We start from the raw sequence: 12,624 nt of genomic DNA, 5'->3' as shown, positions 1-12,624 counted from the left end.
AAAAAAAAAAAAAAAAAAAAAAAACAAAAACACAAATTAATAACAGAAAAACAAATAGAAGTTTATTAACATGTACATCTCATATATACATAAGAGAAACTTGGGAAAGAGTAACTTGAAGAGGTAGCGTAGAATGTGGTTTCACACAGTACCTTCGACAAAGAATAATACCTTTGGCCGGGCATGGTGGCTCATGCCTACAATCCCAGCACTTTGAGAGGCCAAGGTGGGTGGATCACTTGCAGTCAGGAGTTCAAGACCAGCCTGGCCAACATGGCAAAACCCTGTCTTTACTAAAAATACAAAAATTAGTCGGGCATGGTGGCGGGCCCCTGTAATTCCAGCTACTCAGGAGACTAAGGCAGGAGAATTGCTTAAACCAAGTGGAGGTTGCAGTGAGCTGAGATTGCACCACTACACTCTAGTCTGGGAGACAGAGCGAGACTCCATCAAAAAAAAAAAGAACAATACTTTTGTAGAGAAATGACAGGACAAAGGAAAGTAGTTTGCAGCTTCCAAGGGTGGCAAACTGTGGGAAGGTTTACACATGGGAAGAAACTTAATAGAGTAAGGTTTGTTTACAGATTCCTTTGGTGCCCTCTCTGGGCTAAGAAAAGTCTAGAGTGTCCAGTAAAACTGAATTTACACCTGCCCTTTAGGCAGAAAAGGGGGAGGATAAAGAGAACTTTTCCTGCATTTGTTGCTTCTTAATTGCCTTCAGCTGAAAATAATTTTTATGTCGAAGAGGCATATTTTGCGGTGATATATTCTGGTTTTCTCTTTTTTTTTTTTTTTTGAGACGGAGTCTCTGTCACCCAGGTCGGAGTGCAATGGCACAATCTCAGCTCACTGCAATCTCTGCCTCCCAGGTTCAAGCGATTCTCCTGCCTCAGTCTCCTGAGTAACTGGGATTACAGGCGCCCAAAACTGTGTCTGGCTAATTTTTGTATTTTTAGTAGAGATGGGGTTTCACCATGTTGACCAGGATGGTTTCAAACTCCTGACCTCGGGTGATCCGCCCGCCTGGGCCTCCCACAAGTGCTGGGATTAAAGATGTGAGCCACCACACCCGGGCCTAAAGAAAACCAGAATAGTTTTCTTTAGGTGTCTTCATTGAACAAGTAGGTATTGTCTGGCATACCCTTCTGGGTTACCCGTCTTATGGGGTCTTATTTTTATCTGTAAGCTATCTAGAGTTCTAGTGGAGCATTGTATATATACCATCATTAATGAGTTAAATGAAATCTTTGACATACGTTCATTTTATATTTGTGAGAGAGTCATAATTTTACTCTTTTTTTTAAAAGGATATGCTTTTTTTTTTTTTTTTTTTTTGGAGACTGCTCATTCTGTTGCCCAGGCTGGAGTGCAGTGGCGTGATCTCAGCTCACTGCAACCTTCGCCTCCAGGGTTCATGATTCTCCTGCCTCAACCTCTCGAGTAGCTGCTGGGATTACAGGCGTGCACCACCACATCCGGCTAATTTATGTGTTTTTAATAGAGACGCGGTTTCACCATTGTTGGCCGAGCTGGTCTCGAACTCCTGACCTCAAGTGATCAGCCCGCCTTGGCTTCCCAAAGTGCTGGGATTACAGGCGTGAGCCACCGCGCCTGGCCTTAAAAAACATTTTCCTACTTTCAAACACCTTAGGGCTTACTATATGGAAGGGACCGTGGATGCTCTAGTGTCCTTCAAGGAGGAGGCCGGGGGCTCCGCGGACCTCAGGAGTCAGGCCTCCAATCCCTAGTTCAGGCGCTTCCCTCTTTTCCCCACTGCTTTCTGGCTCAGCAATTTCCACTCCCGCTCCCGTACTTTCCCATTTCCTTAGGTCACATCCCCGCACCTAGTACAGGCGACACCTGGAGCTGCCGCTGAGACACCGCCGCGGGTTCGGCAGCCTAACAGCGTGGCTTGGACCCTGCGGCAGCCCGTAGCCACTATCCTTTCTCCTTCCGGACTTCAGTTTGGCTGCATCTCTGTCTTAGCGTGAGGGGCTGTGACTAAAAGCTGCCTTTTCTCAATGAACTGCCAGTTTGCAAGAGCCTCCGGGTCCCCTCAAACCGCCTCGAGCGCCCCTCTCCGCGGGAGCGGCGCGGCCGGAACTGCGTAGGTGCGGCGTCACTGACCTCGACGGGTTCACTTCCGGGGCTCGCGCGGCCCCGCTATTCAGCCAAGGCTCTGGGCTCCGGCATCTCCTCGGCGGCAACCTCCTTCAGACCTGCCTGGCGGGACCCAGGGGACCGAGCCGAGCCGCGGGGCCCGCTCCGGCCCGGCCATGAGCGCGGCCGCATGATGCGTCCCTGCCTCGGCCGCTGCAGTCGCCGCCGCCGCCGCCGCAGGCCGGGAGGAGCCGCAGCGCCGGGCGACCCCGCCCGGGCCTCGGGTGAGTGCGGCGGGCTGGGCCCGGCGGGCTGCTCACTCCCGGGTCTCCCGGCCACTCCCGGCCCTCGGCCTGCACTATCCTTCCGTCGGTCCCGCCGCTCTCTCTCCTCCACCCCGCCGCGCACCTGCGACCTTCTGGAGTTCCTAGGGGCACCTCGGTTCCCGCACCTGACTTCCCTTCCAGGTGCCTCCTTGTCATTCCTTAGTTACTCTCTCGGGATAGGGACTAGCTTGCAGCCCCAGCTTTTTGCCTGACCTTGGGCGTGACACTCAGCTCTCCGAGCGCTGGTTTTCTGTGTGACTAATGACGGGGTGGTGGTTACAGAGCAGCCATAAACCATGTGTAAGCTGTAAAGAGTTTTTTTATAGGCATGTATTACAATGAACAGTCTCGGACCTCGCGTTGTGGCTTCTCTTCCTCTTAAGTTGTAAACTTTTTTATTCTCTGCCCATCTTCCTAGTTATCTTCCCTCCTGCTCCACGTCAGTCACCTTTGGGTGTTAGTTGCCTGAAAGGGCATCTGGGACAGTCAGGTCAGCTTTGAGGGCAGTAAGGCTCACCTCTCCTGGTGTGGTTCCTTCTGCAACTGAGTCACACTCGGTTAGATAGACACACACTTTATTAGCTTGTAAATAACCAGTTTATTGTGGCAGTTAAATTGGAGTGTAAGAAGCAGTGTTGATGCGGCTCCTTGCCTTGTAGCTTCTTTTACTGTCTGGGCTGTATACAGTGCTGGTCATATCGCTGCTGCAATGTTGCATTTGCAGTCTGCTTAGTGTATGCACTTAAGCGCACGTATTCATCTGTGTTACTGTTACTGTCCCAAGCGGTTTAGAGATTTAGGTCAATGTGTATTAATATTTCTTTCTGAACTCTTCACCTCACAGATGAAGAATCTCTTTTTTGTTATGTTTTACAGTGTTGACATACCTGAAATCACCTTTTAGTCACTTTGTGGCCTGGCAGGCACGCACACGGTGGCTCATGCCTGTAATCCCAGCGCTTTGAGAGGCTGAGGCAGGAGGATCGCTTGAGCCCAGGAATTGGAGAGCAGCCTGGGCAACATAGTGAGACTCCTATCTCTACCAAAAAAATTTAAAAATTAGCTGGGTATGGTGGTGCACGCCTGAGGTCTCAGCTGCTTGGGAGGCTGAGGTGGGAGGATCACTTGAGATCATGGCACAGCACTGCAGCCTGGGCAACAGAATGAGATCCCGATCTCAAAAAAAAAAAAAAAAAAAAAATCACTTTGTTAAATTTGCTTGTTAAAAGTCAGAACTTGGTTAAAGTGAAAGGCTCTTGGGATATTTGAAATATGGAATGGAACAGAAGTATTAACTAAATTGCAGGTCTTGAACATTCTGGAAAATAGAAGGTTAGGGGCCCACACTGACTTCTGATTTGAGAGTTGAAGGAGAAGACGGCTATTTGAAAAGGTAATTCCTAAAGGATTCACTAAATAATAATGGGAACTCTTCTGCTACCATTGGCTCAGAGCCTGCCTCGGTTGACAAATTAATGAATTGAAACTTTACAGCCCTGCTAACCAATGAACTGTAAAAAACAAATCCTCTTCAATAACAGAAAAGTATTAGCATGAATAGAATGGCCCTTTCAGTGAGAAAGAAAGCACTGAAATGAACTTTATATAAGAACAATCTTGATTCAGTCTAAAGTATGAATGTACTTTTACATTCTTACTGAAACTTACCTGCTGGCTTGGATGCTTTGTTGATATAAATAATACAATCTTTGTTAAATTAACAAAGGAAATGGGTCTAGAAATAAGTTCACATAGAAAGTTAATGTTTGAGATGAACATTGAGTAGTTTTCCTGATTGGACAACTATACAAGATAATTTTACTAAAGCTGCTTTTTGGGGTATGTTTCTTTAAAATAATATTTTAAGTTAAGAAGTACTTTTTTTTTTTTTTTTTGAGATGGAGTTTCGCTCTTGTTGCCCAGGCTGGAGTGCAATGCCTCAATCTTGGTTCACTGCAACCTCCACCTCCTGAGTTCAAGCGAATCTCTTGCCTCAGCCTCCCGAGTAGCTGGGATTACAGGCATGCGCCACCATGCCTGGCTAATTTTGTATTTTTAGTAGAGACGTGATTTCTCCATGTTGGGTCAGGCCGGTCTCCAACTCCTGACCTCTGGTGATCCGCGTGCCTCAGCCTCCCAGAATGGTGGGATTACAGGCGTGAGCCACTGCGTCTGACCCTTTTTTTTTTCAAACCCTAGAGCAGAACATAAAGTCAGAACTGTCATTTTCACTGGAAGTTCTTATTCCCAAAGTTAGTCTCCAGGGTCAGTGTTAACAACTTGCTGTGTGACCCTTCGGTTGTAACATCTGAGAAGAGTTTAGTTGGACTGTGCCACTTAGCTAGCTATAAAGTTGAGAGGGAATAGTACCAGTCCACACAGGACTGCCCTCACTTGTGATACCAACTGCAAGTTGTCTCTTTTTTTGGTGGGGGGTGTAGGTGGTGGTTCCCAAAACTACCCTTGGGTAGAGTCCAGGGAAGTACCAGATGGGGAAGTACCAAAGGCACGATTGTCCTCTCCCTATGGAGTTAGAACACGTTACTTTTTTGGCATTGATGTGTGACAATATGCATGGAGTATTGCCAACCTGGGGAGCTCACCTGAGCCTTGGTGGTCAGTTGTTATTGAGGCTCCATTATGCAGTAATGATTGATTGATTGACTGATTGATTGCCTACATGGTTGATCTTAGTTCCGAGATAGACTGATATCCTGTGACAAACAGCTCCCCCCTCACCCTACATCGTATTATTAGCTGAGGACAAAGGTCAGACCTCTTTTTGGGTAAGATTAAATAAGGTTAAATTGTTTTTTGTTTGTTTGCTTTGAGACAGGGTCTTGCTCTTTTGCCCAGGCTGGAATGCAGTGGCACAATCATGGCTCACTACAGCCTTGGTCTCCTGGGCTCAAGTGGTTCTTTCTGCCTCAGCCTCCCACTTAACAGGGACCACAGGTGTACGCCACCATGCCTGACCTATTTTTTGTAGAGATAGGGTCTCATTGTGTTACCCAGGCTGGTCTGAAACCTCTGGGCCCAAGCAATCCGCCTGCCTCGGCCTGGAATTCCAGGCATGTTCCACTGTGCCTGGCCTGGTGAAATCATTTACTACATATCCTACTTCTTTCCTGGTCCCTTCCTACTTGAAAATACTGTATGCTACTGTGCTTTGCCATTGACAAATGACTGTCCCTTCTAGAACATGGAGGAGACACAGGCCACAGGGAGAGCTCTCAACCTTAGTTTCCTTCTAACTAAAATGTCTTTGAGTATCTATCCATCAGTCATTTTCTTCTGCTTTGCCTCTGAGGAAGAGACAGTCCCTCCTTCCTGATGTTAACTCTTGTGTCTGCTTTGGTCTGCTTGTTATGGGTCTGTGAATTATCGTTTACTATCTCTTGCCTTTTTGATTGTTTTTTCCATTTGCTGGTTTCTTCACTTCTATTTACAAACATATCCTTGTCTTGGTAATCTCAGCCCTGTTTGCTACTGAGTTCCATTCCATTCCATTCCTTTCTTTTTTTTTTTTTTGAGATGGAGTATTGCTCTGTTGCCCAGGCTGGAGTGCGATGGCATAGTCTTGGCTCACTGCAAGCTCCGCCTCCCAGGTTCAAGTGATTCTCCTGCCTCAGCCTTCCGAGTAGCTGGGGTTACAGGCATCTGCCATCATGCCCAACTAATTTTTGTATTTTTGTAGAGATGAGTTTTTACCATGTTGGCCAGGCTGATCTTGAACTCCTGACCTCAGGTGATCCACCTGCCTTGGCCTCCCAAATTTCTGGGATTACAGACGTGAGCCACTGCACCCAGCCTCCATTCCATGCTTGAAAAACATTTCAGGAGAATCCTATTAATCCTCTAATCAAACCCAGACTCTGCATGGGGCCCAGACAGTGCCAGATTTTGGTTCAGCATCTTATGGTTTTGAAAATGCTGTGTTCTTCTACAGTGTATTATAGGTAGTGGGTGCTTGAAAACTGTTTGGTGAATGAATAATTTGGCAAGGCAGAGAAAGAGAGAATTCTAATTGGAGGAAACAGGAGCAAAACCACAGAGGTATGACAGGCGAGGTAAGGGGAATCCAAAGGAGCACCATATGGAAGAGAGTGGGGAATGTTGAGCCTGGAAAGGTTGGGAGAGCCAGAAGGTTTCATAACAGGTTGATTTTGTGACCTGTGCTGTGGTTTTGTTTTATTTTATTTATTATTATTGCTATTTTTGAGACAGGGTCTTACTCTACTAGGCTGGAGTGCAGTGGCATGATGTCAACTTACTGCAGCCTCAGCCTCCTGGGCTGAAGCGATTCTCCCACCTTAGCCTCCTGAGTAGCTGGGGCTACAGGTGCACGCTACTGCACTGGGCTCCTTTTTTAAAAAAATTATAGAAATGGGATCCCGCCTTGTTGCTCAGGCCGGTCTTGAACTCCTGAGATCAAATGATCTGCCCACCTCAGCCTCCTAAAGTGCTGGGATTACAGGTAGGTGCCACTGCACCTAGCCCTATATATTATTTTTAAATTATTTAATTTTATTTTTCAATGAATTTTTATTTAGGTTTTTAATTTTTTTGAGATAGGGTCTTGCTCTGTTACTCAGGCTGGAGTACAGTGATGCAGTCATAGCTCACTGCAGCCTTGAGCGCCTGGGCTCAAGTAATCCTCCTGCCTCAGCCTCTCAAGTAGCTGGGACTACAGTTGTGTACCACTGCGCCCAGCTAATTAAATTTTTTTTTTGTAGAGACAGGGTCTTGCTATGTTGCCCAGGCTGGTCTTTTAACTCGAGTGTTCCTCCCACCTTAGCCTCTCAAAGCACTGGGATTACAAGTGTGAGCCGCCACCCCTGGCCTGTGCTGTGATTTCGAATGGTGACTCCTGCAGCCATGTGGAGAGTCACTGGAATCTAGTGACCCTTGAAGTTAGCGTTTTGCAGAGGTACAGGCTAGAGATGAGGGCTGCCTAAACTTGGGTTGTGGGAAAGGTGAGAAGAGAAGGATCAGAGCTGTGAGTGGGAAGTGTTGTCATGCATGCAGGAATGGAGGAGGAGGAGGAGGAATTTTGTGTCCAGAGGCTAAAAGGTGGTGAATCAATTCTGGTTGCAAGAGGAATGTCTCTGATTTGGAAAAAGACACTCTGTTAAGCTGGTGGTTTGGTTCACCGGGAAACACTGCAGTTCATTTGCAGCACCGTGCGAGGAAGGGCAGTCAGCTAGAAAGGCTTCCAGTCTCATTGGAGACCAGCTTTTACAGTTCACTGAAATGTTTTGAATTCTTAGATTCCATATTTCCCACATTCAATTTATTCATTACAGAATGCACTTTCTAAAACTGAGTGCTCTGGAAGCCAATGTATTTTAATGGAAGAACACGAGCTTTGGAGTCAAAACAGTTCTGACTCCACCCTAACTGGCTGTGGATCTGAGCAAGGCACTTAGCCTGTAAGACTCAATTTTGTCATCCTGAAAATGAGCTCACGATACGCCTGGCTTTTAGGGCGGTGGTCAGGTGCATAAATCTCCTGACATACAGTAGATGCTCAGTAAATAGCCTTTCGTCTCACCCTCGTATTTTATGTTGTCATTAACTTGTAATTGAGAGCTAAGTGTATTATTAGCATGTCATATTTTCTTAGTATTTTGAACTCTGGTTAATCTGGCATTATAAAAGCTCATTCTGTATTAAACAGGGAAACTCTAGGAAGACAGGGAAGGAGGTTGGGAATACCAGCCTGATTCAGGCTCTGCTGTTCCCTGGGATGAACACTTAATGAGGTTTGGAACTCTAGAGTTCTTTTTATTTCTGGATTTGGATTTCTTGAGGGTTTAGTTACCATGCTGGGATTTTTAAAAATAGCTGCTCCATTTGACTGTCAAAGTTAGGTTGTGGCTCTCGTCCAGGGATGAAAGGGGAACCTTTGGGGTACGAGTAAGCATTCCTTGGAGACTGCCTCATCTGGCCTGCGTGCTCTAGTGAGGTCCTGTGCGCGTGTTTTCTGGACCTGAAGTTGTGACTTCCCTGCAGGTGGGGTTTTTCCCTTCACCCGCTTCTCCCTCTTTCTCTGTAACCCTGGTGCATTTCTCTTCTATTCCTTTCCTCCCAGGCTGCTTCGGGCCTCTGGCCCACTTCCCTGGCAGATCTGATCACATGCCCCTATCATTTGCCTGTGGGCTTCCTTTCTACTTTTTCTTGTCTTCCTCAAGCACCCTCCTTCCCTTACTTATTCGCTCAACAAATGTTTGTGGAGTGCATGGTGAGCTCGGGAGTGCTGGGGATACTACAAGGAACATTCCATTGAGGTGATGGCAGAAAAAGCAGCCAGGGAGAGGCTGCTAGGAAGGTAGGCCAGCAGGCTGCAGATGGAGTGAGGCTTTCTAGGCCACGGTGGTGGGGTGGAGTGGTGGTGGTGGGGATTTTATTCTCACTGAAAAGGCAGTGATTGCATGAGCTTAGGCAGGGGAGTGACATGATCTGATTTATATCTGTAGAAGACCACGCTGGGTGCCATATGGGGGACTGGACTGTTGGGTGAGCAGAGGCGTGAGAGTAGAGAGAGGACTGGTTAGCAGGTGATCTGAGCGCTCTGTAGGTGAGAGCCTCATGAGACCTTGGTCTGGGCGGGTGGGGAGGTGAGAGAAGTGGTCGGATTTGGGGTAGGTTTAGAGGTACACCCGATAGGACTTGCTGATCAGCTAGATGTGGAGAGGTGGGGAATGAGATACATGAAGGGCGGGTCCTTGTTTTTTGACCTCAGTGTGCCGTTTATTGAGATGGGAAAGTGTGGCGTGGTGACTGACTGGGGAAGGTTCTGCTTTGACCCTCCTCCCCTGGAGTTGTGGAGTGGCCAGTTGGATAGACGCACTTAGCGATGCATTGTCAGCCCGAGAGTTTTCCAGATTTTTTTTTTTTTTAAACTTCATGAAACTGAGGTCCCCATGAACTCCTTTGTGGAGAGCATGTAGATGAAGGGAAGACCGAGGACTAAGCCTGGGTGCTCCCGGCGTTGACATGGGTGGAGGAGAAGTATCCAGTCAGAGACAGGGTGCAGCTAGGGGGAAGGAAAGTCAGGGTTGTCCCCCAGGCCCCTCACTCCTGAGACTGGCGTTCCCTCTCCCACGTCCATGGTCCATCGTGTGCTGTGTGTGTTCCCCCAGGTTGCCATGTTTTTGATCTGCAGTGTTTGTGTCCTACTGTAGAGTAATTAAGTATTTTAACATGAAATGCCCTTCTAGAAAGGTCAGGCAAGGTCACTATTCGCCGTATGGCTTATGTGCCAGCATATCATTGAGATGTGGCTTTAGTTGGGTTAATATTCTGGTGTGGATTTTTATTCCTTAAAAGTTAATATTCTGATCTTTGGATTCAGTAATTTGAGTAGAAAATCGTGGTTTCATAGAGCATGATTTCCTATGGTAGGATTTGAAAGGACAAACTGAATATTTCATGATTGCCAGTTGATGGCAAGAGCACTTAGGAGCGCGATCGCTGTTGGCTCACTGCAGCGGGTCAGCTGAGTGCTGCGCTCCTTTTGCGAGTTGAGTGAGAACGTGAGCTCCCTCTGTAGCCTTCCCCACCTTGACTCAGGTTCCCTGACTCATCTGGACTGGTGACATACCTGCAATGTGGGCACCTTCACCCCTGCTTCTATGTGGCCCCCTGTTTGCCCAGCCCATAGGAACCACTGCCTCTGGATCTTACAGCTCCCTGCTAGACCCAGCCTCAGTCCTGCCCCTCACTTCCTCTGAGTCTGTTTCTCAGGCTCCTCAGGCCCTCAGTGCCCTGAGTGTCGGTCCCTTGGCTTACCAGGCCTCTCCTCCTGCCCCTTGGACTCTGAGGTTGGCCTCTCCAGCTTGCATCTTTGTCTTGCCTTCGTTACTCTGCTTTTCTAGCCCATCATCCTGGCTAATCTCCAGCCCTGGGTAAGTTTACGGTGCTGGACTGGGCCTTTGGATAAAAGGACCAGCCATTCCCATCCTCTATGAGACACTTAAGGTGTCAGCATTGTCTGGGCCCCACAGGGTGAAGGTTCAGGCCCCTCTTGGCTGCCACCTCTCCACCCCATTTCCATTTTGCAATCTCCATAGGCCCTCCCAGCGCCGTGGCCCCGCTCCTCCTCTCTGCTGAGACACTCAGGTCTTCCTGAGTGTGAACTGCTTTCACTTCTCTTAATCCCGGGGTTCTCCTTTCTTCCTCCGGGGAGGAAGGATCATTCTGCTTTATCGACCATCCCCCACTCCACCCACGCTTTTTCTCATGTCAATAAAATTCACACTTGATTCCGATTTCCTCCGCTTTTCCTTAATATCCTTTCTCTGTCCCAAGATCCCACCCAGGACCACACAGGACATGAGTGGGCACGTCTCTTTAGGCCCCTCTTGGCTGTGGTGCTTTCTCAGGCCTTCCTTGTTTGGGTGATTGGCAGTTGTGAGCAGTGCTGCGGGTCAGGGATTTTCTGTAGGATGCCCTTCTCTTGGGACTTGTTTGGTATTTGCCTCATGACTAGACTTGGGTGATACAGTTAGAGGGCCTGTCTCACCACAACCTGTCAAGGCTGCATTCTGTCCACACGACTCATTGCTGTGGATATGGCCTTGAACACCTGGCTGACTGAGGTGGTGTTTGCCAAGTTTCTCCTTAGTAAAATTATTTTCTTCCTTTCTGCACTCCACTCGTTAGAAACCGCCCCTGCGAATGGCCATACTTGAGGGGTGGGGAGCGGCGTCTTCCGTCCTGGAGGAGGAGGAGCCGCGGGCGTTCCTCGGACTCGCGGCGCTAGCACTAGGTATTTGCCTATTTTCTGTTTATTCAACTATTGCTTTATATCAGTCTGGACTCTTGCATGTTTACTTGATGCTTCGGGTTATAAAGCAATACTATTTTATTTTCCTGGAAAAAGCTTTGGCCATTGGGAGCTCTTTTACTTGGTTCCTATATCCCTTTCATGTGTCCGCCTGTCCCCATGATTGTGTGTGTGTGTTGTGAACACTTCATTACTGTCTGGCAATACAAGATGCTCCAAGCTCATCTTGTATATATATTTTTGCCTCAGTCCTGGTTCCTTTTATTTATTAGAGAATGGTATTAAAAACCAAGATCTGTGGTAGCTTACACCTATAATCCCAGCACTTTGGCTGACGTGGGAAGATCTCTTGAGCCCAGGAGTTCAAGACCAGCCTGGGCAACATAGCAAGATCCCATCTTGAATGTTAAACAACAACAACAAACCAAGGTCTGAGAATTAGGTGTGCTGGTGGCTGTTGGTGTGTTGCTTCTAGGCCGTCTCAGCTGACAGAGCAAGTACAAATATGTGTGGATGCTAACCCATGTGTGTATACGTATCTATAGATATTTCCATATGTAACTGCTTGTATCTTTCTTAAACCAAAAGCGTAGGTCATTCTAGCTTCCTCCTCTTGCTTACCTGGAACCTTCCACCCCAACAGTGAGAAGCCTGGCTCTTGCCATCCATTTACTTAATTTTTTTTTTTTTTTTTTGAGACAGGGTCTTGCTCTGTTGCCCAGGCTGGAGTGCAGTGGTGTGATCATGGCTCACTGCAACCTTAACTGCCTGGGTCCAAGCAATTCCCTCCCCTAAGTCTCCCAAGTAGCTGAGACCCCAGATGTGTGCCACCATGTCTGGCTCATTTTTGCTTTAAATTTATATATATATATGTATAATTTGACACGGAGTCACCCAGGCTGGAGTGTCTTGGCACGATCTCGGCTCACCGCAACCTCCGCCTCCCAGGTTCAAGTGATTCGCCTTCCTCAGCCTCCAGAGTAGCTGGGATTACAGGCATGTGCCGCCACACCCAGCTACTTTTTGTGTTTTTAGCAGAGATGGGATTTCACTATGTTGGCCAGGCTGGTCTCGAACTACTGACCTCTGGTGATCCACCCACCTCGGCCTCCCAGAGTGCTGGGATTACAGGTGTGAGCCACTGTGCCTGGCCTATTTTGTTTATTTGTAGGGACGAGATCTCGCTGTGTTGCCCAGGCTAGTCTCAAACTCCTGGGATCAGGCGATCCTCCTGCCTCGGCCTCCCAAAGTGCCAGAATTACAGGCATGAGCCACTGCATACTTCATTGTTAAATTGCAGAATGTAAGTATTAATATAATAGTTTCAGGATTGTTCATCATACCTCATGGGAAACAACGTTATCCACTAGAATACGGTGCATATGGCTCCTGCATGTGGTGTAAGAC

General features: G+C 47.7%; 1 protein-coding gene across 1 annotated transcript in view; it reads left to right on the top strand.

The window, feature by feature from the left end:
* Positions 1 to 2,139: 2,139 nt before the first annotated feature.
* ZDHHC7 (zinc finger DHHC-type containing 7) overlaps positions 2,140 to 12,624 on the top strand; it is a 40,228-nt gene continuing 29,743 nt past the window's right edge. Inside the window, exon 1 of the mRNA XM_025371092.1 lies at positions 2,140 to 2,384. The gene's annotated coding sequence lies outside the window, so the exon portion shown is untranslated. The remainder of the gene's footprint in view (positions 2,385 to 12,624) is intronic.

Source organism: Theropithecus gelada, chromosome 20 (genome assembly GCF_003255815.1).
Source record: "Theropithecus gelada isolate Dixy chromosome 20, Tgel_1.0, whole genome shotgun sequence".
In the NCBI taxonomy this organism is placed as follows: Eukaryota; Metazoa; Chordata; class Mammalia; order Primates; family Cercopithecidae; genus Theropithecus; species Theropithecus gelada.
The sequence above is the reverse complement of the archived record's forward strand: the minus strand, read 5'-3'. Positions and strand labels throughout refer to the sequence as shown.